The sequence below is a fragment of the Pogona vitticeps genome, chromosome 5 (genome assembly GCF_051106095.1).
Source record: "Pogona vitticeps strain Pit_001003342236 chromosome 5, PviZW2.1, whole genome shotgun sequence".
Classification (NCBI taxonomy): domain Eukaryota; kingdom Metazoa; phylum Chordata; class Lepidosauria; order Squamata; family Agamidae; genus Pogona; species Pogona vitticeps.
The window spans coordinates 126,531,314-126,556,668 of NC_135787.1; the positions used below are offsets into that span (position 1 = coordinate 126,531,314).

At 43.9% G+C, this 25,355-nt stretch overlaps 1 protein-coding gene across 2 annotated transcripts in view; it reads right to left on the bottom strand.

Moving 5' to 3' along the window:
• PLXNB2 (plexin B2) overlaps positions 1 to 15,998 on the bottom strand; it is a 385,384-nt gene extending 369,386 nt beyond the window's left edge. The window contains exon 1 of one of the 2 annotated variants that reach the window (XM_020797233.3): positions 15,858 to 15,998. The gene's annotated coding sequence lies outside the window, so the exon portion shown is untranslated. Of the gene's footprint in view, positions 1 to 15,459; positions 15,596 to 15,857 lie in introns of those variants that run through there. The other variant, XM_078376762.1, reaches the window with a different exon arrangement.
• Positions 15,999 to 25,355: the final 9,357 nt, after the last annotated feature.

The following is a 25,355-nucleotide window of genomic DNA, read 5'->3' on the forward strand; positions in this document are numbered from 1 at the left end:
TGGAAGAAAATGAGTGAGTGAGTGAGTGAATAAATGAATAAATAAATAAATAAATAGGGAGGTAGGGAGGTAAGTAGGTAGTAAATTCCCACCCAACTTCTCCTGCAATAGTCCAAATCTAGAAAGTGGCATACATGCAATTAAGAAAAAAAGTGATCCATTCAAATAGGTAAAGCAGCACTTTGTGCACAGCAGATATGATTGAAATCATATTAATTTAAATCATGATTTAAATTTTAAAAACTGGAATTTTTTGACGATTTAAATTTTTAAAAAAAATAAATTTAAATCATGATTTAAATCATGATTTAAATTGATTTTTTAAAAAACTAATCATTGATTTTTATATACCCTGACACTGCAGCATTATTAACTGCAGGTTCAAAGGCCTGAATATGAGTCAAGACTGCAGTGCCGGGCAAAAAGTTCAAAACTCACACATGCTATGGTCGCAATCCAGAAAGGTTTTCATATACTTCAGATTAAAAGGCAGCTGGACAGAAAGGTACAAATCAGGAATCAACATTGGAACAGGATCCCAGCTGCCAATATCAAACTCCATTCCTTATATCCCTTCCTATTTTTGAAAAATCTTTCTATTCCCAGATTTTATGCAAAACGAAAGCAAATATCTGAACTCCTAATTCTAAGGGCCAAGATCAACACAACTGGCTGTATCTACAAATAGTATTCTATTATAGACAGTATACCAAACACCATTACCTATTCCTATGAGGCATAAATAAAAAATGTTATACTTTTATTTTGTACGTTCAGAGAAAGCAAAATTTATTTCCTTAGGGATTTCAGAATACAATCATCATTAGCATTCATCAATGTGTCAGTTTACTAAGAACAGTGTAGTAAGATTAATTCAGTTTGCTGTATTAACAAGGACCAAACCTTCTCTGAAAGCATTTCACAGAAGACCACCCATAAAACAGCCTGTTTCACAATGTATCTGTATACTGGCTTCTGGTTATCAGATGAAAGGAATAGAAAAATATTGAAGAAATTAGAATGTTCTTCATTAGTTACACAAGGCTGAAGTTCATCATTGCATGGCAACATCAGCTTTCACATATATCCATAAAGTTCATGTTAGGGATGCATCCTTTTAATTAAAATGTCAGTAACATACTACAATAGCCATCACAACAATAAGATACCACTTCTGTGAGAAGCCTGAGGCTGAGGAGCCTGACGCCGAGAGAGGCCCGGATGGAGAAAACACGAAACCGGGCCTTCTCGGCGGTGGCTCCTCGCCTTTGGAACAATCTCTCTCCGGGAATTCGCACGACCCCTACACTGGGCATCTTCAAAACCCAATTAAAAACATGGTTATTTATTCAGGCCTTCCCTCCAGCCAATTCTTGATTCTCTTCTTCTTATTGTCCTATTTTTTTAGTTTATTCTAGTTGTTTTGTATTAGCTATGTATCTGTTGTATTTTATTGTTTAATTTTATATTGGAAGCCGCCTAGAGTGGTCCATCGGTCCAGATAGGCGGGGTATAAATCAAATAAATAATAATAGTAATAGTAATAGTAATAGTAATAGTAAGAGTAATAGTAATAATAATAATAATAATAATAACAACAACAACAACAACAACAACAACAACAATAACAACAACAGCAGCAGCAGCAGCAGCAGCAACAGCAACAACAACAACAACAACAGCAACAACTAACTCCAGAAGGACGGCTGTCTTCCAGCATGAAGTCAGCTGACTGGGAATGCAAAAGCTAGCAAGAACACCAGAACAATCCTAGACGTTTTGGCTGGACTGCACCAACCATCTGTGCTACCAGAAAACCTGGGAATTCCACAAGCAAGATTCATGATCAGATAATATTTCAGTCAGATTGGAAAGTTGGGGAACAACTGTAAGAGATGAGTCATGATATTGTTTTGCATTACTTAGTCACAATAAATCTAGACTCTTTGCTAGCTATGTAAGAAATAACCTCTTCTTGTAACTACTTTAATCATTCCAGCGTGATTTCCAAAAGGCATTTAGATGCCTGCAGTTGCCAAGACAGCCCTTTGAAAGTTGGACCTTTGCCTATCTTTAATGAGTAAATTCACCCAGGAAAGCCTAATATACTGGTTATCAAGGACTCCTGGGGAGGAGGAAGAGCTCCTTCTTTAACAAGTCTTGGAGATAGCCCAGAACAGAGCACTAACAATAATGCTAGCTGAAAACACATTATATAGACGCTGTCTATTTCCAGATCCAATTAATACAAGTTTTAATTATTAATGTTTTAAAGCTCCTTTACGGCTTGGAACCAATAACTAACTCCAGGATAAAGTTACGTTTTAAGATCCAAATGTACTTACTCTTGAGATCGTAAGAGGTCCTGAATATGCACATCTTAGCTGAGATGCAACAGGTGGCATACGAAAGGCATTTGAGTGGCACTCAAACTTTAGAATGCCTTCCCAGAAAAGTTCAACTGATGCTTATTTTGACTACTTTGGGTTGCCATGTGAAGCTCTCATTACACTCCCAGGCCTTTAAACTTTTGTTGCTCAGCCAGGGCCTTCCTAAGGTGGGGGCACAGGTCTCACATAGGAGGAGGTGGTTCACACATGAAAAGGACTACCTCAGTTAACACAAACCTATGTAATGGAATTAGAAGGCTTACAGTTCTACAACCTCCCCCCCCCCCCCGCAATTTTCCCTTGTGTTTTATAATTTGGAAATTGAATGAGTGCATTACTAAACCTACATTTGATTGCAAGCTGCAAGGAGGATAAGAGGAGAGCTCTAGCAGCATACAAAGCCTGTCCTAGTGAGTAGAACTGGCAGACTCTTCAGTCCAACAGACTGCCAGGAGATGTTGCAACAATTATTGGCTTCAACTCTGCTCTCAGATACAGATAGCAGCGGACACAGGTAACATCAAGGGAATGTATGACAGTATCAATCAGGCATTAGGTCCAATACAGAAGAAGAAATCTGCTCCCTTGAAGTCTGCTACAGGCATGATCATCCAGGACCGAGCACAGCAGATGGAACGCTGGGTGCAGCACTACTCTGAGCTATATTCCAGAGAGAAGGTAGTAACTGAAGAGGCATTAAATAACATCGAGTGCCTGCCTGTCTTGGAAGAGCTGGACAGTGAACCAACTTCAGCAGAAATAAAACAGGCCTTGGATTCCCTCACCTCTGACAAGGCACCTGGGAAGGATAACATCCCTGTTGAAGTGCTGAACTGCTGTAAAGAGATCATCACCACTGAGCTGTATGAAGTCTTTTGTCTTTGCTGGAGGGAAGGTGAAGTACTACAGGACATGAAGGATGCAAACATCATCACATTGTATAAGAACAACGGAGACGGGGCGACTGCAATAACTACCATGGTATCTCTCTTCTGTGCATTGTAGGGAAGCTGCTGGCCTGTGTTGTGCTGAAGAGACTCCAGGTGTGTGCAGACAGAGTCTATCCAGAATCACAGTGCAGATTTCAAGCTAATAGATCCACCACTGACAAGGTATTCTCCCTCAGACACTTGCAGGAGAAATGTAGGGAACAACAACAACCACTCTTTGTGGCCTTCATAGATCTCACAAAGGCCTTTGATTTGGTTAGCAGGGATGGCCTTTTTAAAATACTTCCCAAGATTGGTCTCTTTAACATCATCAGGTCCTTTCATGAGAAAAATGAACGGCACTGTGGCTTTTGATGGCTCAACATCAGATCCCTTTGACATCCGAAGTGGAGTGAAACAGGGCTGTGTCTTCGCACCAATCCTTTTTGGGATCTTCTTTGCTGTCATGCTGAAGCATGCCTTTGGAACTGCAACAGAAGGTGTCTATCTCTGGACTAGATCAGATGGAAAGCTCTTTAATCTCACTAGATTGAGAACGAGGACCAAAGTCCAACTGAAATGCATGCAGGACTTCCTCTTGGCTGATGATGCAGCCATTGTTCCCCACTCTGCTGAAGACCTCCAACAACACATGAATCATTTTAGCAAGACCTGCCAAGACTCTGGACTAACAATCAGCCTGAAGGAAACACAAGTCATGGGCCAGGGCATGGACTCACCTCCTTCTATTACCATCTCTACACAAGAATTGGAGGTTGTTCATGAATTTGTGTACCTTGGCTCAACGATCTCTGACACTCTCTCCCTAGATGTTGAGCTGGATAAACGCATTGGCAAAGCAGCTACCATGTTCTCTAGACTCACAAAGAGAGTATGGCTTAATAAGAAGCTGACAGCATACACCAAGATCCAGGTCTATAGAGCCTGTGTCCTGAGCACACGCCGGTACTGTAGTGAGTCGTGGACCCTTTGTGCACAGCAGGAGAGGAATCTGAACACGTTCCATATGCGTCGTCTCTGACGCATTTTTGCTATCACCTGGCAGGACAAAGTTCCAAACAGAGTAGTCTTAGAATGAACAGGAATTTTTAGCATGTATACATTACTGAAATAGCAACATCTACGTTGGCTTGGGCATGTTGTGAGAATGGCTGATGGTTGGATTCCAAAAGATCTCCTGTATGGAGAATTAGTGCAGGGAAATCGCCCCAGAGGGAGACCACAGCTGCGATACAAGGATATCTGCAAGCGGGATCTGAAGGCCTTAGGAACGGACCTCAACAGATGGGAAACCTTGACATCTGAGCGTTCAGCCTGTAGTCAGGTGGTTCATCATGGCCTCTCCCATTTTGAAGAGACACTTGTACAGCAGGCTGAGGCAAAGCGGCAGTCCTTAAACCAGCAAAACCAGGGAGCTGGACATGGGACAGATTGTATTTGTCTTCAGTGTGGAAAGGATTGTCACTCTTGAATTGGCGTTCTCAGCCACACTAGACGCTATTCCAAGACCTCCATACAGAGCACGTTACCATAGTCTCTCGAGACTGAAGGATGCTTACTACTATTTGATACTCTCCTTTTTTGGTTACATTCTAAGCATCCTATGATCAAACTGCATTCAAAACCCTTTAAAAAAATAGTTGATGGCTGAAGTGCACAAATCCATGCCATACAACACAACCTGGAACAATCAGAACCTTACAATGTTCCTTGTCAGAGCTAGTTTAAGTTTTCGCTGCACATTACATCCTTCATCCTACAGGAGTTGCTCCAGGACATCTCTATTCTGAATTTCCTTGCATGGCCATGGTCCTATTATTCACTCCACCACCATTTGACAGTGGCTTCAATTCTTTTAGTCCTGGAGAGCCCAGAAGACAATCTTTATGAAAACTGCGCAAATATGGACCACTGCAATATGTCTTATTGAATTTTAGTAATAGGTAAAGGGGAAACAGCTGACGTTTCAAAAAAGGGTGCAAAGCAAGACTCTGCTTCAAACCAAAGTGAGAGATGAGTCCAAAGCATGACGCTAACCTGTCCCTCTAAGTTGGATTCCAAAGCCAAAAGATAATGAGAAAAACCCCCAAAGTTAACCCATTTCTTTTCTTGTGATTAACGGTGTATCAAACAGAGGTTGGGACAAGTTACCCACAGTTGAAGTATTATGAAAAATAAAATGATCATATTTATATTCCATTCTGGCACACTGACATTTCTAGCACTGAAACACCAGTGAGGGCAGCCAGTTTCAGACTGACAACAAAATTTATCAACTAGAGGCAAAAATGTAGGAATTTCCTCCAATACTACAAACTACTTTACTGGGATGTGGGGGTAGACTAGTAGTTGGGTAAGTAATGTTTGTTGTTCAAGAGATAGATTGTTAATTCATCTCAGCCCAGTATTTCTCCTGAGAATACAGAGCAAAGCACTTAAAAACTAATTTTAAATTCTTAAAACATACATTATTGATTTTAAGATAATCTCCATTGATTTATTCATCTTTGTAAAATCCAACTTGGTGCCATGTAGACTTTGCATAATAATCTTTAATAACACTTCTCACCTTTAATTAAGCATTCCAGTGCAAGCTGTTGTTTAATGAGTTAAAACACACACATGTACTCAATACCCTTGCAAAGGCACATACACATAAAACAAAGACTCTCCTACTATGTAAAATAGTGGGAGCTTGAACTCAGCATTGCCCCAAAGTGGTGTGCTCCAAAGATAGTGGCACAAACTGCATCGCCTCATTTCAGCATTTTCATCACTAACGGAATGGGGTATGCCCAACAGAGCACTTCTTTCATTTTTGCCTTTCCTTGTCATATGTGGCTTGTCTCCCTTTACTGTAACACCCCTGCAGTAATTCTGAGTTACTACAGCAAGGACTTAGACTCGATAACTGTGTAATTCTGCAGTTGATACTCATGACATCTGTGGAGCTTTATACTGTTTGAAGAATGGAAGCACAACTAGGAAAATGGCAGCTATTAATATTATGGCACTGCTATTAATAATATTGCATTTGTGAGAATAACCACTGCCACTTTTTGGCAGTGCTTCAAGCGTTGCAGACCTTCATGGATTAAAGCCCATAATTTCAGCCAGCTGCAGATTTCAGAGACCAGAAAAGTAATAATGTTATAATACCCCCTACTACATATAGAGCTGTGCACACACAGCTAGTTTTTCTGAAGTATCACATATTTCAAAGGTATGATAAATTATGAATTACTTCACCTTATGACATTAATCCATCCTCCCAGCCCCACACATTTTCACCTCTGCACACTAAGTGTATTAATATTTTCCTAAAAGTCTAGGATCCAATATGTTTCAGCATAATAACCACAGGTCACTGCAATATGTTGCTTATGAATATCTTCCGAAGGATAATGGTAAGAAGTTATTACCTTTCAATTTTTGTTTGGAAACTTTATGGAATTGTTTCATATTTAAGATACTTAGATGGTTATTCAACTAATCCTCATTCTACACTAACAGAAAGGAAAGAAGCCAGCTTGATTCCTAGTATAGATGGGATAGGCAGTGCCTGGAGTTTCAAAGCAGCTGCCTGGGGCATGGGCCTTGGAGCCATGAAACCATCCCTGACATTGTTTACCACCTCTTCTGCCAAGGCAGCAACCAATAATCCCAACACGCCAACGCAAGCTCAACAGGATGAGCAGGAGTAAGCCACAATACTGAAATCTGTCAGATTTGTTTAAAAATCAACTCTCTAGGTGTTGTAGAAGCAGAGATAAGAGACAAATGTGCAGGCACCCTTTTGTCCAGCCAGCATGGTCCTGCCTTTCAGGTTTTGACACAATGGATGAAGTGAGAACAACAACTAACAGAACACTTCCTCAAAAAAAGACTTCTCCAGGGCACTGCCGGGTCTACTTAAATTGTGATGATGTCGTACCAAAATAAGTGATTCTTTAAAATACCTTCAAATGTGACAAATCTGTTCTAAATCTGTTGGCTTGTTATGTGAATAATACACATGCCCAAACTCAACCACGCAACAAGTAATCAATGTACAAGTTCTCCAATTCAGGCTATTTAGAGGAGTGAAGAGTGGGGAGGGGGGCAGTTTGAAATACTGTAGTTGTATACTCTGCATTTGGCAGGGTGGTCTGTTCAGCTCCCTCAGCTGACCTTCCTTGCTGTTTTGCGTTTGGCTGCAGAACCCAGAAAAGCCCTTTCGCATCATTTCTTACGGGCTTAAAGTCAAGCTCTCTGACTGATCAAACCGAAAGGTCTGATCAGGACCTTCAAGGATCCCTAGTAGAAGAGCCGTGGTTCTCCTCCAGTCTGCCGGACACACTGAATGGATTGCCTCGGCCTCTCTCACATCAGTGTGTGTTTGTTTGCAAAGGGCAATGAAAAACAAAGCAAATATATGCAGAAATATATTGAGAAGAAGGAATGGAAAATAATTACTGGGGGGGGGGCTCTTCCAAGTAAGAACAGTAGTTATTTTGCCTACCACAAAGTGTGTGAGGGTGAACCGGCAATCAATTCAGCTAATAAAGCTGACATAGAAAATGATCTGCAAATGATTTTTTTTTAAAAAAAACAAATGAGAACAACTGCTCAAATAATCAAGGAACTAGTTTTTTCAGGTCTGTGTTCAGTATACAGACATTGTACAGGTGAAAGAAAGCGAAATGAAACTAGCAACCTTTGCAGTAGAATGTAATTCACCCATATATGAGTTACACCCATCTTCCATACCTTGTTCAATCCATTAAAAAGGACTCTCTGATAGCAAAAATGTAAAGTAAAATGACATCAGCTTTGAAACTGGGACAACTAAGATATTTTTTAAAAAAAAATTTATCAGTCTATGAATAAAGGTAAAATCAACTAATGCAGCATAAATATGCCTATAAAAGTTTTGTTTTGGTTTTTTGGACAGCTGTGTTAAAATGTGTTCTATAAAAGTTACTGAGATCTACAAAGGGTGGTTGTTGGGGCTTTTTGTTTTGTTTTGTGTGGGGGGGTTTTTTGAGACTAGAGATTTGGCAACACTATTTCCAAATTCATTCATAAGAATTTTTTTTGAGGGGTCACCTGTTGTGGAGTAGCAATTGTTGTCCCATAGAAAATGACTCAGAAATCATGGGTTTCAGTAAGGCTGCCCACCAAAAAGCCAAAATGGAAGCAGCAAAGATAGGGAGTTCTTCATCTTTCTTATCCAGATCTTGTTTTTCATTGAATAATCTGATTTATTTCTCTAGAGTTCTCACACAGCACATGTAGGCACATTTCAGCTGTATTTAACCCGACACTCCAGAATGCTACTGTTTCTATACTGTGGCTTTTTGTTGCTAAATGGCTTAGCAGCTTGGTAAAGTTTTTAAGACTGAGCAGCGGGACACAGCAATGGATCTCAATGGACGAAGACTAACTACTGTAGGGACAGCAATCCAAGGGCTAACTTTCAATGGTGCCCTACTCTGAGCTCCTGATGGTTAGTGAGGCCAACTATGCACTCTTTAAACCAACACATTGTTCCAATAATCTTTAAAGAGAAGAACTCCCACCAAATGTCACTTCCCATTTTATATTTTATAAAATGAAACTGCCAAACTAGAAAAAAAAAGAGACTAATTAGCATATCAAATAAACTAATTAACTGTGTGTTGGTCAAATTGATTCTGACTCATGAGAACTCTTTCAAGGTTCCCAAGGTATAAGGTCTGCAGAAGTTATTTATCAGTCCCTCTTTCTGATGACACTCTGGGACCAGGCAGCTTGACCAAGGTCACATAGGCTCTCTCCTCCCCCTCAGATCCTGGCTTTGTGACAAGGTGCTCCACCCCAGGTATGTTAAAGACCTGCAAGTCAGCCCTATCGTGACCTGCTGCAACCATGTGAGAAAGCAGCACTGAATCTCGCTACAACTACTGTAGGAGCACAAGGATGCATTGTTGCATATTCTATCAGCAAACCATAACCTAAATAAACAAAAAGCCATGTGGCTGAATCCTGGAAACACTGTTTCTAGTACAGTAACAAGTTTCAATTTTCTTCCAAACACAATGGTACTGAACAAAATATGCAACTTCGAAGGTAAAAGAAGTATATTTCCCCCCCCCCCATGCACTCTGTAGACTTCTGTAGATGATGACCAAGATCTTGTCTTCATGGCTTTTTCTTCTTTAGCAACCCATTGCCATCCAGTGTTGGATACAGGCCTTCCTTTTTTTGTTTTCACAAATTTCTGTTTTGCACTATTGTAATCCGTGCCAGTCCTACCAATTCATCCATCTAACTTGCAGTCTTCCTCTACTGCTTATTCTGATTCATGGTTGCCATTAATGCGTTTCTTTATTAAATCTCCTTGTCTCACAGTGTGGCTCGCCCATACAAGTACTGGCTTACACTGCGCAGACCTAGACGCTTTAAAAATACATATATGAAAAGCTCAAAGAGCAGCAGATAGACAGATGGCAAATATCAGATAGTGGATGAAGTAAGAAACCAGGATATTTAACAAATTACCTAAATAACAGGCATGAAAGAATGTATACTGTCAAGTCAATTCTGACTTACGGCAAGCTTTCCCAGGGTTTTCTATGAAGCAAATACTCGGAAGTGGCTTATCATTCCCTTCTTCCAGGGGTGCCCTGGGACTGTGTAGCTTGCCCAAGGCCATCTAGGCTGGTGCTTCTCCAAGGAGGCACAACCTCTAGCTCCACAGCCCAATGCCTAAACCACAGTATAATTGAAATGGAAATGGAAATGGATAGGTCTGCATGGCTATTAAAATATAAATACTGTCAAAATTTTCAGAACTAGCACATGATAATTATGATCGCAATCATGAGATGGCCATTTATTCTGCTGTTTGATCTGCTGTGAGGAGAGGCCGGTTCACTCCTTTTTCCAGTGACTAAATTATGAACTAGCCCATCCCCAGGGGGTTCCTATATGTGCCTTTCTGGGACCCTGGCAGGAGTTTATACTTTTTAGGTGTGAATAGAACCCTTACATAAGGGTTGTGTTTGTAAAATATCCCAAGTAGAGCTTCTGAGACTAACAACTGGATTTAAGGCTGGAATGTCTCTGGTCTGTAGTAACTCACTTGCTCATATGACTGAGGAGAGGGGATATAATTTGTATCATATTTGGTTCTGTTATTTTGGTATCACAAAATACAGAAGCAGGTGAGTTATCCGGGGCGGGGGTTAGTGCTGCTCCCTGCATGTCTATTTACCATACAATCCTATGTACATCTATTTAGAAGTAGGCTCCTCTGAGTTCAATGAGTCTCAGTTATGAGAAAACAGCCTGTATAAGGCTGTTGCTTTGAAGACTAACACCTTAGCCAGGAAGGTTATATCAGACTAACAATGTATATAAGAAGCAGTGCTCAATGTTCAGAGACGTTTCAGCTATGTGCAAAGTGCTGCAACAAGGTAGCCGATTTTGTCCAAATGGAAAATACTTTCACAATTCTGTATAATGCATACTGGAAGCCCATTCATTTCTGGCCTCCAGGTGAAAGGCATCAAGTTAAGGCCTATTTTGGGCATATATTAGATCTAGCATCTTTGTTTTGTCTGATTTGTGTCTTCCTATCACATTGTTCTAACTCTTCTGTTCTGAACACAACTATTACAGTGTGTACTTTTCTTTATTTTAACCTGAACTGTTTACTGCTTCATATTTTTCCTGCTGCATTTTGTTGCTGTTGCATATACTTTGTTTTCTTTGAGAAAACCAGAATATAAGATTTTCTTAAATATATCAATATATATAAATAAATCAGAAAGTTCTCCAGCCCATTGAAGCAAATGGTAACTAGGCAACAGCACAATCATCCTTTGGTGCAGCTTCCTTGCATTTACATTAAACTTGAACTAAAGCACACCATGGCAAACTGTGCCCCGTATTAATTAGAAAGGAGAGGTGCCACTTGGGTCTTATGCTTCAGGAGCCAAACTTGGGCCAGGGTGGAGCACAGGAAGCAACAAACAAGGACCTACAAGTCATAAAATAGAACCAATCCCACCACTTTCAAATATAACAAGGACCCACAGCTGAGCAGCTGCCTTCCAATTTTATAGAACTATATGAATAGCTCAGTGAGTTAGGTTGTCTGGCTGCAGAGTCAGAGACTGGGTGTTCAAAGGCTCATTGGGCCTCCTGGGAGCAGAGCCAGCCTGTGTAAACACTGAGAAAGCTGCACAGTTCCAGGGCACCCCAAGAAGAAGAGAATGGTAAACCACTGAGTACTCACTACCTAGAAAATCCTAGAAAGGCTTGACATGTCAACATTGGCTTGACATCACATGATTATTATTTCATGAGCATAAATGGACAATAGGATCTGAAGGACACATGGTCATCATCCCCCTGCATCCTGCGAGAACCGGCATGCTCCCACCATCATAGCTTAATTGTCCCTGTAATTCAGATTTCATTATACCACAAGGAGAATTAGACCAGAAGAGGAATGAAACAGGAAGACACAAGTAAGATTCATGAGATCGTATAGCTTCTGTCTTATATAACTAGGGGGGAAATCTAGAAAACATTATCCATAACATATTACCAACCAGGAAGAGAAAATTATTATTTTTTTAATGTAAAAGTGTAGTTTTGCAATTCTGTCACTAAAAACACCATCAAAAAGTAATAGCAAAAGTATCGACATTTCTACATCTTTTCAAATTAAAAGTCCATGTCATGCGTGTGCATTAGCAATGACACCTGCCCCAAAATGTAAAGTTAGCAGGTATGTACAGTGGGGTCTTGACTTAAGAACGGCTCGAGTTAAGAACATTTTGACTTAAGAACCACTCTCATAGGAAAATATTGACTTGACTTACATCCTTAGATTTGAGTTAAGAACTGAAAAAAAAAACACGTGGGAGGCAGGGAAAGTGCAAAATTTGAACTTTCAGTTAACTGTTGGCCAGTGAAAAGGGTGCCTGTCTGCTTCCTCACTCCTCCCAGCGTTTAGAGAGTGGATTGGGAGACAGTCTTCGGACTGCCTGGTACTGGACTGCCTGGACTGTATTTTCCCTGCCTTCCCTGAACTTTTCTTGACCTAAGAAAAAAAGAAACAAAATATCCCCCTCTAGTGGTCGAAGGTGGAATTGCAGCTTCCCATTAGTTTCTATGGACGGAAAAGAGCAGATACGGATCAAATGGTTTTCAATGCATTCCTATGGGAAATGCAGATTTGACCTGAGAACTTTTTGACTTGAGAACCGCCTTCCAATACGGATTAAGTTCTCAAGTCAAGACCCCACTGTAGAAAACTGTAACATACTGACATCTCTCAACTTACATGCTACAATTCTTTTGAAACACCCAAATATATTCTTCCCTCTTGTGGAGAATTAGGTATCTCAGATAACAAGAAAGTACAAAATAATAACAGGCCACCACAATGGCTCAGTGGAGTCAAGGGATGGGAGTTCTATTGGGGTAAAAGCCAACCTCTGTGGCCGTGGGAAAATTACACGGTTCCGGAGCACCCTCAGAAGGGAATGGTAAACTATCTCTGAATACATCATACCTAGAAAACCCTGAGAAGGGTCACCATAAGCCTGAAAAGAATAGACTAGCAGCCTGTTAGAAAGCCAGTGTGATATAGTGGACAGTGTTGGACTAGCATGCAGGAGAACTGGGTTCAAATCCCCACTCAGCCATGGAAACTTGTTGGGGTTATAGTGATGATAAATACTGCTTCTCAAACATCTCACACAGCTCAGAAAGCCATTAGGGCCACCCGAAACTGGAAGTGATTTGAAGCAGGCACTCCAAACTATCCTATATGACAACACAGATTTAACTGTACTGATAGCAGCAGCATCAGAATTCATGAGACCTGAATTTAGTCTTCTAGGTTTCGGCCCCACTGCATGGGAGCCTTACCTTGTGCACATGTAGAGGGCTGGGCTTCCAGCCAAAACTGAAACTAAACAGGCACCAACTGCAGCTGCCAGTGCACAGCCCTGATGGAGCTGTGCACACACGCATACAGCTTAGAGAAAATGTGGTCTTCACTACCTTCAATCTCATTCATTTCAATGGACCTACTCTACATATGACTAATCACAACTAAAATAAATTGCATTGATTTCTATGGGTTCGCTCTAGGTGAGATTAACATTTGTTTTATCTTATATTCTATTATTTTTTAGCATTCCAGTGTCTGGGTTTTGTTCCCTCTTGCACACAAACTCGCACTTCAAATACACAGCTTCCCTTTATGACAGACTTTGGCCCCGAACTACTTTTTTTTTTTTTTACCAGAACCGCTGTCTCTTTTTAATGCCAATTGTGTTCCAACACGGTATTCATAGTTACTATTTTCATTTGCTCACCAAATTAGCCTTGTTAATTTATGGTTAAGAAGACCAGTATGCAAAATAAAAATAAATAATAAAATAAAAGGGGGGAGAGGAAAAGAAAGAAAGAAAAAGAAAGAAAGCCCACAGAGTTCTCTAACCGTCTGGGCTCTTTCTGGCATCCAGTGGTTGTCCAGATTCGTACTACAAAATAAACCCAAAATTCCTCTGGGAGGAGGAAGCTCCCACAAGAATAAGGAAGTGTATGAAAATCAAAGGCCTAGGCAAAAAAAGAGGACAAAACACAACGTTCTTGTTTTAATCTAAGTATGTTAAATATTCTACTTAGGGGTGAACAAACCACACTGATCTTGGCACTAAACATGCTTAAGTAAACAGGGTTACAGTGAATAGCACATGACTTTTGGCTTGCATGCATCCCTCATCCTTCCACATTGCGAAACTGTCTGACTCATTGGTTAGATTGTCACAATCCAGCACATAAGGAGAGAGAGGCAGAAAGTCTCCCTTTTCCCATAATGTGTGTAGAAACTGAGTCCTGTCCTCCTTTTCTTTGTAGATAAAAGCATCTGTTTTCAGACATAGTCAACATATTCAGAAACAACAGGTGAATACTAGTTTGTACAGGCTAAGGGGGTTCCTTTGTGGGGGAAACAACTGAGAAAGAACCAGAATTCCTAGTCCATCTAGCCAGCTAATCTTCAAAGAGGAAGAGAAAAATAGAAAGGCAGTGCTTCTGAACTGCTGGGTTTAAAAGTGACAAATGGGGTATTAACACATAGTTTCTATTGTGTGCATGAATAATTCAGGTGCACTGAGAGATATACTTTGCTTTTCCCTTTGTATGTAGGGAGGGGTTATCTTACCTTTGGTCTGAGATAAACTCAAAAGACAACTACCTCCTCATACCAACTGTAAGCATCACCATGTCATGCACCTAAAAGGGCAGAGTCATTAAATCACAAAGCGCGCCCCCCCCCCAGACAAAGCTGTCCAGTTGTAAAGCAAATAAGCCTGGGGTGAGCTAACAAGCTGCATACACAGAATGTAATCTGCCAGCAGCCAGCTTGGATGTGCAGTGTTTCCAAAGAGGCATTTTATGAGAAAGTTTGACACCGTCAGATACAAGACAAAAACCGGACCTACCTCAAACCGCAAGTCAGCCTCCAAAAGAGGGAAGGCAGTTATCTCAAGCATAAATGTCAAAATGCCACCAAAACCACCAATGAGAATCCACATGAACAAGGGAGAATGAATGGGATTTGAGTGAATGGGTTTTAATTACCTGAATGGCAGAGTAGCTGTTATGAAACTCCTGAGGATAATAACGCACTATAAAAACCCAGTTCTATGTTCCAGAAACCTGGGAATAAAAAGAGGGGAGGAGCACTCTCTGCCTCACACACATGCACGGGAAGAAATCATCTTTTCCTTAGATCTCTAAATGGGAATCAAAAATGCTTCCTATCCCGTCAAAGCCCACTCCCTCCTCCCGGCACAGCCGAGGTTAAAGCAGCAGCAACAACAATAACGCACAGTTCACACCACCATCCTTGGGAAAGTTTCACATTTTGCTAAGCCTCGTTGTGTTGTTAAGCAGGCGCAATCGAAGTCCACAGCGACAGAGTTGCGAGGAGGGAAAAGCCAAACCTTTGCTCCTAATGGAAACCATCTGCTGCTCAAAGGGGGTGGGGATGGGAAGAAGGTCGAGCGATTACTACTTGGAAGAAAGAAGGAATGGGAAGCGGCGGCAAAAACGATGATTCAACCCACCGGGGTTTGTGGGGTGGGGGTAGCGACCGAGTCGACTTCGGCACCCTTCCCCAGCTTCCCTCTAGCGCAATCGGTTCAAGCCGGTGTCTTTGGGGTGGGGGTGGAGGGCTGTCTCCCCGACTCTCGGAACTTCCTTATCAACCAGAGACCCGAAGAAGTGGCGGCGGCGACCGATCGCTGGAAGTCGCCCTCCGCCTGAAAGCGACGAGGAGAGCTTCCCAGGTTGGCTGGGCGCTCGCCCCTGGATTTGTTTGCTTATTCCGATCAGCAAATCAGCATTCCCGGGTGGGGTGTGGGGGCTTTCAACAGGTGGAGCCACCCTTCTGCCAAAGCAGAAGACCGCCGACAAAGAAGGGAGGGGAGGGGAGGGGAGGGGAGGGGAGGGAGAGAGGACTTACCCAAGTTGCAAAAGGCTGGGCTGGCTGCGCCTTTGTGTGCTCGGCTTTCGGAGTGCCAGCGCCGCCGCCGCCGCCGCCGTTGTTCAACCTCCAGCCGCCCCTTCCCGAAGTGGCCGCGCCTCAGCCCCGCAACCCTTGGAGGCAGCGCCCAGCACCCGTCGAAGGGCTGCCCATGTTCCTGGGTGGTGGGGAAGGAGGGCGCGTCCCGCTGCCTCCGCCGCCGCCGCCTGAAGCGAAGCAGCTTCTCCACAAGTCAAGGCGAGCAGCAGCTCTCGGAGAAGAGGAAAGGCAGGAGGGGGGGGGAGAGAGAGGAGGAGAGAAAGGCAAGCGGGCAGGCGGGGGGGGGAGAAGAGAGAGAGAGCGAGAAAAGGCACGCCGCCACACAGGGCGAGAGGCTCGTCACATGATGCGCCGGAGCGCCCGCCTCTCCTCGCGCGCCCCTGCCAGTCCTGCCCCGGGAAGGGAGGAAAAACAGCGAGGAGCCGACACACCTGTAGGCGCTGCTGCTCCGGCTGCTGCTGCACCTAATCTGTGGCGCGCACAAAGCCAGACAGGAAATTGAGAGAGGAGGAGGGGAAAGAGAGAGAAGAAGAAATAAAAACCAAGGAACCAGCTTGGGGAGAGAGGGAGAAGCCTCTTGGCCCGCCTTCTGGCTTCCTCCTCGGGAGGAAAAAAAAGGGGATATTTCTCTCCCTCTCTCCTTCCTTTTTTCGCCTTCCCACACACTAGCCGCCTTCCCCTGAGGAAATTCCCGCTTTTCGTGAGAAGGCGGCGGGGGGTTGGTCTGTGTCGTCTCCGCCGCTCAGGCTTCCCGGGTCGCCGAGGGGGTTTGGCTTGCTGACGTGACGGGGAGGGAGGACTCGGGCGAAACGTTCCAACGTGCAAGATGGTTGGGTTCGGGTGGGTGTAACGCGTGGGCAGGGCGCCGCTTCGCCCCGGCGCCCTTCTTGGCCGCGAGCGTGACGCACCGTTCCAAGTATGCGGGCGGGCGGGCTGGCGGGGCACGCGCAGGATCCGTGTCTCCTTCCCCCGAATGAGCACTTGGGGGGGTTGCTTGGGCTTGGAATTCCTGTCACTGGGTGAACGTAGGCAAGGGTTTCATCCCTGTGCCGGTCAGCGGGAGCTCTTCTGGATTCTGATTCGTGTCCCATTGCTAGTCCTTACTAGAGCAGACCCCTTTGGCACTAGGGGGCTGAATAAGCGTTGACCTACTAGAGAGTGATCACTGCTCTGTCCCCACAAAAAGGACAGGGAACACCAAAAAAAAAAGAGGGCATTCTTCACAAAATAGGACATTTTTTATATTAGGTTTGCATATGCTAATTAAAATTAATATGCGCAAGTATCACAGTCAGACCTTATTGCTGTAATTTAAGTGGAAATACGCTACTGTGCACAATACTGCATGACTGTGTCTTGGTAACCACCTTGGGACACAGCACTGAGATAAAAATGGGATATAAATCGAATAAATGAATAAGATACAGTGTTTCATAACTCTCCAAAATGCCCTGGGCCTTGTACATTCAGCTTACTCAAAGTGAATATATAGAGAATGAAAACAAACAGAGGTCACTGAAGTTTTGTTGAAATATCTAGTTAGGTAACAATCCGTTATTTCAATCGACCTGCCTTCTAAAGTTCACACAGAATTGACATGCCATGCCCTATCCTTCCTACCTCCATCAGTAATTATGTCAATGTGTGTGGTTGTGCATTTTCTTACAAAATGCTCTTCCTCGGATCATTTTACTTTAAAAATTAGAGATATTTGATAAGATATTTTTGCCAATCAAAACCTCTGTTTTCCCTGCTCAGCCAGGGAAACTGATGGGGGGGGGTTGGCCACTTAGACAACACCAAAAAGGAGGACAGCTTTTCAGATTGGGGAGTTGTTACATAACAGCACTGATGTTACCTGTCTGTCATGGGTTTGGAGGGAAAGTTCCATCCTATGGGGAGTGGAAGGCGGGACATCAGGAGGAGGGGCTGTACTGTATAAATATGTGATGCCTGTGTGGTGAAGAGTAGATGCTGAGACAGACTGTGAGACACTGGGTTGGGACGAAGCAGCAGCTGGGGAAGAAGAAGCTGTTGTGGGAGTCTGGGTGTCTGACAGGGTACTACTGTGTGTCAGAGTACCAACCTGAAAGGTTCAGGTGTCTGTGGGTTAGCCAGAACTGATGGGTTCAGGGTCTGTGCTTTAAGTTAAAGGTTCTAGGTGAGCCAAACTGTATGCTTGTGTGTGTGAGAATAAGCCACGTTACTTTATTTTATTCACCTGATTGTTTTATTTACCCTGTTTGTATTTAAAATAAACCTTATTCTGTTATTGTTTAAAAATCCATCCCTGGTCTGTGTGACTTATTATAGGGAATGGTTGGTGGCAGCTTAGTAACTGTGTGATAGATCCCAGTAGGTCTGGGTTTGTCACATTGATTGGTGTCCAGCGTGTGGGATACGACTGGTCCAGTTGTCCAGCGGTCCAGCAAAGCCTTGGCAAGTGTGCCCAGAGCAAGGGGGGTCTAGTCAGGGACAGTCTGAGGCGCGTAGGTAATCTTCTAGGTGTACCTCACGGGGAGGTGCACTAGTAGAAGAACGTGCCAACTGGGGAGACTTAGATTAAGGTGCTCTGAGGCAGCCTGATTTTGGCGGGAAAACGCTGAGGCAAAACTGCGTAGCAACAGTGAGCTAGCTTGCCAGCTGAGAGGCCCAGCAGAGGGGGGTAGGCTCTGACTCGATACTGTTGCAAATTTAGTGCTGAAGAACAGCAGCAATCTCTAGGGAGAGCTGGTTCTGAGGTAAAAGGAAAAAAGTTGTCGTTTTATTCTGAGGCTTGACTTTTTAAAGCAGCCTGTTCTGAGGGGGGGGTATGCCCTTGACTCGAAGCCAAGTAGCAGACATGAGTGATGTGAAAGACCCCCAGATTGACCAAGGTTCTGAGGATGAATTTGGCTCAGTGCAAGGTGACAGCACAGGAGAGCAGAACCCAGAACTTAGAAAATTGATCCTAGCCCAACAGCATGAACTGAGGGTGAGGGAAATGGAGGAAAGATTAGAGAGAGAGAAAATGGCATTTGAATTAGAGCGAGAGAGAGAGAGGATGGAGAGAGAAGAAAGAATGGAGAGAGAGAAGATGGCGTTTGAATTAAGAAAACTGGAACTGATGAACCAGAACAATAATAATAATAGGGATTCTGAGGGAGGCCAACTGTCTAAGGCTGACCTGAAGAAATTCCCTGTGTACCACAAGGGAGATTGTCCTGAGGTGTTCTTTTCCTTAGTGGAAAGAGCGTTTGTGGACTTCTCAGTGAGGGAAACTGAGAAGATGACCATCATGCGGTCTTTAATCAGTGGTAGCCTGGCTGAGGTTTATGCCGAGATGCCTGAGGAATTGATGAAAGATTTTGCAGAGTTTAAAAAACTGGTGTTTGCAAGACATGGGATAAATGCAGAGCAGCTGAGACAAAGATTCAGGTCCCTCACTAAAAAACCAGAACAGACTTTTACCCAAGTGGGGGCCCAATTGGTGAGGCTGCTTGAGAAATGGCTATCGCAGGAGGGAATAGAGACCTATGAACAGCTTAAAGACTTGATAGCCCTGGAACAGTTCTATTCAGTTCTGCATGGGGAATTGAAATTCCAGGTGAGGGAAAGGAAACCGAAATCTGTGGCAGCAGCCGCAGAAATCGCGGATTTTATCTCCCAAATAAGAAAGCCCTTGGGTGAGGGGAAATCTGTAGGTAAACCCAAAGAAACCTACAGCAAGTACTCTCAGGGACCAGGGAAAAGCCAGCAAGGGGGAGGGGCCCATGGTGAAGGGAAGCCCTCAGGCATGAAACCAAGCCCTCAGAATTTGGAGGGAAAACCCAAACAAGAGGAGAGAGAATCAAAATACACCAGAAAATGCTATTTCTGTCAGGGAAAGGGTCATCTGATCTCAGAGTGTGAGAAATTGAAGCAGCTAAAAGGAATGGTGCCTCAGAATTCTAGTGGGACCAAGCCAAAAGCTGTGTTCTGTGTCCAGCAAGAGCAAGGCTCAGTGTCACAGAGGGAGCCTGTTGCCATGGCTACTCAGTCTGGAACAGCTACCTATGCTGAGCAGGCTGAGGAAAATGGTCCTCTTGTGGAGGTAAAGCGCTGCTTGCTGATAAAAACAGATTCTCAGTTGTTTGAGACAGCCGGGGTGGACGTAGGAATACTTGACCGTCAGTATAGGGGGCTGCGGGACACTTGTTCCCAGGTAACCCTGTGCCATCCCGATATCATTCCCCGGGAGTTTATAATCCCAAATGAGAGCATGAAGGTAGCAGGGATTGAGGGGCAGATAATCTCTCTGCCAGTAGCAGAGGTACCTGTCAACTTTCAAGGCTGGAGGGGAGATTGGCGGCTAGCGATTTCATCGACTCTGCCAGCAGCCGTGCTCGTGGGAAATGACCTGGCTGAACATGTGAAAAGGGTGCTAGTGATTACACGCTCACAAGCCACCACAGGGACAGTTCAGGGGGGTAATGATGAGCCAGAGACGGAAGCAGGTGGGGGAAGTTCAGAAGCTGTGGTGGAAACCTTAACCACAGACAGCAGATTTGGACAGGAGCAAAAGGCAGACGCCACTCTCCAAAAGTGTTTCGAACAGGTGACTGACGCCCAGCTAACACCTGAGACCCCAGTGAGATTTCTGGAGAAAAAGGGGATTTTATATAGAGAAACCCTGAGGAATATCTCAAAAGGGGGAGATGGGATCAGAAGTCAGCTGGTGGTACCTGAAAAGTATCGCCCCATGATCTTACAAAGGGGGCACTCTGACATGTTTGCTGCACACTTAGGGGTCAACAAAACACAGCAGAGAATCACACAGAATTTCTACTGGCCTGACATAGGGAAGCAGATCAGGGAGTTCTGTAAACAATGCGATGTGTGTCAAAGGCAGGGGAATAACCGCGATAGGACCAAAGCAAAGTTGTGCCCTTTGCCTGTGATTGACACTCCGTTTAAATGCATAGGGGTGGATATTGTGGGACCTTTGCCCAAGGCCACAAAGAGGGGGAACAGGTTCATCCTAACAATTGTGGACCATGCCACAAGGTATCCTGAAGCCATACCCCTGACTAACATTGAAACTAACACAGTGGCCGATGCTTTGGTGGGGTATATGTCCAGGATGGGATTTGCCTCAGAGATAGTCACAGATTTGGGAGCATCGTTCACATCAAAGCTCATGAAACGCTTATGGCAGATCTGTGGAATTAAGCACAAGGAAACCACTGCCTATCATCCTGAAAGTAATGGGTTAACTGAGAAGTTCAATGGGACTCTAATGCGCATGATTAGGGCTTACTTGGCAGAGAATCCAAACAATTGGGACCAGAAGCTGCAATCCCTTTTGTTTGCTTATCGATCAGTGCCACAAGCCAGTACCGGGTTTAGTCCATTTGAACTTCTATTTGGGAGACGGGTGAAAGGGCCCCTTGATTTGATCAAACAAAATTGGGAGCAGATCACCCAGGAGGACCCACAAGACATTGTGACTTACATAGACACCTTGATGAATGACCTAAGGAGAAATCTAGAGCTGGCAGCAGAAAACCTGCAAGCTCAGAAGGTCAGACAGAAAACATGGTATGACCACAAAGCTAGAGAGAGGCACTTTGACCCAGGGGAGGAAGTGCTTTGGCTTAGGCCCTGCAGAGAGAATAAACTGCAGCTCAAATGGGCAGGACCATATAGGGTCATTTCCAAGATGTCAGACCTGAACTACCTAATAGAGCAGGAGGAGAACCAAGCAAGGAGGGTGGTTCATGTGAATGCCCTAAAACCCTACTACAGAGGGGAACAGAGGGTTTTATTCGCGATAAAAGCAGCTGAGAGTGAGGAAGCTGAATTACCCTTCTGGGAGGGTAGAGGGGAAGTAAAATACAACCCAGAGGAGGTAAAGATCAGTCCTGCACTCACCCAAGACCAGCAGCAAGAACTAAAAATGCTGCTTAGTAAATATCAACAGGTGTTTTCCAACAAGCCGGGGATAGTGAAGGGAGTGATGCATCGGATCCACACAGGGGATGCACCCCCGCAGGCAGTATCCCCATACCGAGTAACGGGACCCTATAGGGACAAGGTGCGGAAGGAGCTGGACGAGATGCTGAGGGAGAACATAATCGTCCCCTCTTCTAGTCCTTGGTCCTCTCCGATAGTCCTTGTGGACAAGCCTGATGGGAGCATTAGGTTTTGTGTCGATTACAGGAAATTAAACCGTGTAACCACTCCTGATGCCTACCCAATGCCCAGGCTAGACAACCTGATTGAAACCATAGGGGGTTGTCGGTTCATCTCATCATTGGACCTGGTAAAGGGATATTGGCAATTAAGAATTGATCCCAGGGATCAAGAAAAGACTGCCTTTTGCAGCCCTTTTGGTCTCTATGAGTTTCGAGTCCTGAGCTTTGGTCTCAGAAATGCACCAGCCACATTCCAAAGGCTGATGGACCAGACCTTGGCAGGGCTCAGTGACTTTACAGTGGCCTACATTGACGACATAGGGATCTTCAGTAATACCTGGGAAGATCACCTGATACACCTGGAGTTAGTGCTGCAGAGGTTAAGTGCAGCAGGGCTAACAGTAAAGGCCAGCAAGTGTCAGCTGGGTAGCCCAGAAATAAAATACTTGGGTCACATGGTAGGGGGAGGAATGATAAAACCCCTGGAGGCCAAAATAGAAGCTGTTCGTGATTGGCCTAGACCCAACACCAAGAAAAAAGTCAAATCATTTCTTGGGTTGGTGGGCTACTACAGAAAGTTCATCCCGAGGTTTAGCGAGATTGCGGCTCCGCTGACCGATCTGACGAGGAAGAAGGCTGATGACCGCATCCCGTGGACCAGCGACTGTGAGGCGGCGTTCCAGAGGTTGAAGGAGGCGTTAATCAACTATCCTGTCCTGCGTGCTCCAGACTTCGACCGGGAGTTCATCATCTACACCGATGCGTCTAACAGCGGGGTAGGAGCAGTTCTGTGCCAAGAGGATGAGAATGGTGACCAGCATCCAGTGTCCTACCTGAGTAGGAAACTTCAAAAAGGTGAGAGACATTTGGCAACCGTGGAGAAGGAGTGTTTGGCCATAGTCTACGCGATCCAGAAGGCCAAGCCTTACATCTGGGGAAGACATTTTGTTCTGTGTACTGACCATTCACCATTGCAATGGTTAAAGACAATGAAAACCCACAATAGCAAACTTATGAGGTGGGCTTTAAACCTACAGGACTATGACTTTGAAGTGAAGGTGGTCAGAGGGTCAGTGAACTGTGTTGCTGACGCCTTATCAAGAAGACCTGAAGACTGAAGACGGCGAAAGAACATGGACTATATGTATATAATGGTGAACAAAAAGTTAAAATGTACCTGTGTTTTGAATTTGGGTTTGTATGAATAAAGGTAAATTGATGTACTGTATATGGTAAAATGTTTAAATGCATATTTGCTATGGTTAACTTGGAGTGTAAGTATATGTAAGTATTATATGGTATGTATAAATGTTGTTGTGTATTTTATGCAGGTTGTTTTTTTGGTGAAAAGCACTTTTAGCTTTCCCCCTACAAAACAACTTTTAAAGAGGGGAGGTGTTACATAACAGCACTGATGTTACCTGTCTGTCATGGGTTTGGAGGGAAAGTTCCATCCTATGGGGAGTGGAAGGCGGGACATCAGGAGGAGGGGCTGTACTGTATAAATATGTGATGCCTGTGTGGTGAAGAGTAGATGCTGAGACAGACTGTGAGACACTGGGTTGGGACGAAGCAGCAGCTGGGGAAGAAGAAGCTGTTGTGGGAGTCTGGGTGTCTGACAGGGTCCTACTGTGTGTCAGAGTACCAACCTGAAAGGTTCAGGTGTCTGTGGGTTAGCCAGAACTGATGGGTTCAGGGTCTGTGCTTTAAGTTAAAGGTTCTAGGTGAGCCAAACTGTATGCTTGTGTGTGTGAGAATAAGCCACGTTACTTTATTTTATTCACCTGATTGTTTTATTTACCCTGTTTGTATTTAAAATAAACCTTATTCTGTTATTGTTTAAAAATCCATCCCTGGTCTGTGTGACTTATTATAGGGAATGGTTGGTGGCAGCTTAGTAACTGTGTGATAGATCCCAGTAGGTCTGGGTTTGTCACAGGAGTGTTTTCCATAAATGAAGGCATAAAACTACAATATGATGTACTTGTTCGGTAATAGATTCAATTGATTCTACTCTTTGGAGGGGCTGACAATAGGTAAAGGTAAAGGTTCCCCTTGACAATTTTTGTCCAGTCGTGTTCGACTCTAGGGGGCGGTGCTCATGCCCGTTTCCAAGCCATAGAGCCAGCGTTTGTCCGAAGACAATCGTCCGTGGTCACATGGCCGCACTTAGACACGGAACGCTGTTACCTTCCCACCGAAGTGGTCCCTATTTATCTACTCACATTTGCATGCTTTCGAACCGCTAGGTTGGCGGGAGCTGGGAGAAGCGACGGGAGCTCTCTCCGTCGCGTGGATTCGACTGCTTGGTCTTCTGACTCTGCAGCACAGGCTTCTGCAGTTTAAGCCCGCAGCGCCACCACGTCCCTACAATAGGTACTGGCCCATATTTGAAGAAGTGATTTGTAATGCACAAGAGCTCACACTGAAATCATTTTTGTTAGTCTTATGGACAACACAATACTTTTGTGTTTGTACTTGCTGTAACAGAATCACAACACACACATGCACACACACATGCACACACACACACACACACACACACACCTCTGCAAATTAGAATGGAATATATGAAGCTGCCTTGTCTGTTGTTTTAAAAAAAATACTTCTACTGAATACTGTTTGAACCCTTATCTCCATAGTCCAAAACACAATGTACGCTTGTGGTAACAAGTCACCCTAACCCAGCCTTCCCTAATGTTCTAGATTTTGGAATTACAGTACCCACCATCCTACAATTGTCTTGCTGGCTGATAGGGACTGTAGTCCAAATATCCGGAGGTGCCTTAGGCTGAAGTAACCAGTATCTGCAACCACAGCTGGTTATTATTGTATTTTTACCTTGTTTCCCCCAAAATAAGACAGGGCCATATTAATTTTTGCTCCAAAAAACTAATTAGGGCTTATTTTCAGGGAATGTTTTACTTTACAGTCATGTTAACTTCTTCTGGTTGCTGCACAGTGGTGCAGGGTGGGGTTTCATTTAACAGACTTATTTTTTTGAGTAGGGCTTACATTACGAGCATCATGAAAAATCGTTTTTTGTTGTTTAGTCGTGTCTGTCTCTTCTTGACCCCATGGACCAGAGCACGCCAGGCCTGGGGCTTATTTTCAGGGAAACAGAGTAACTACCATCCTTAGTTCTGATTATCATAGATCCTTCTTGCTTGACAGCTATAGAGATTAGCAGGCAAGGTGATAGGAGGCTAAAATCCTAAACCCAACAGAAATAAGATCTGTTTGTAAGTAATCATAGTTAAGACAAGTTTACAGCTCTCTCCTC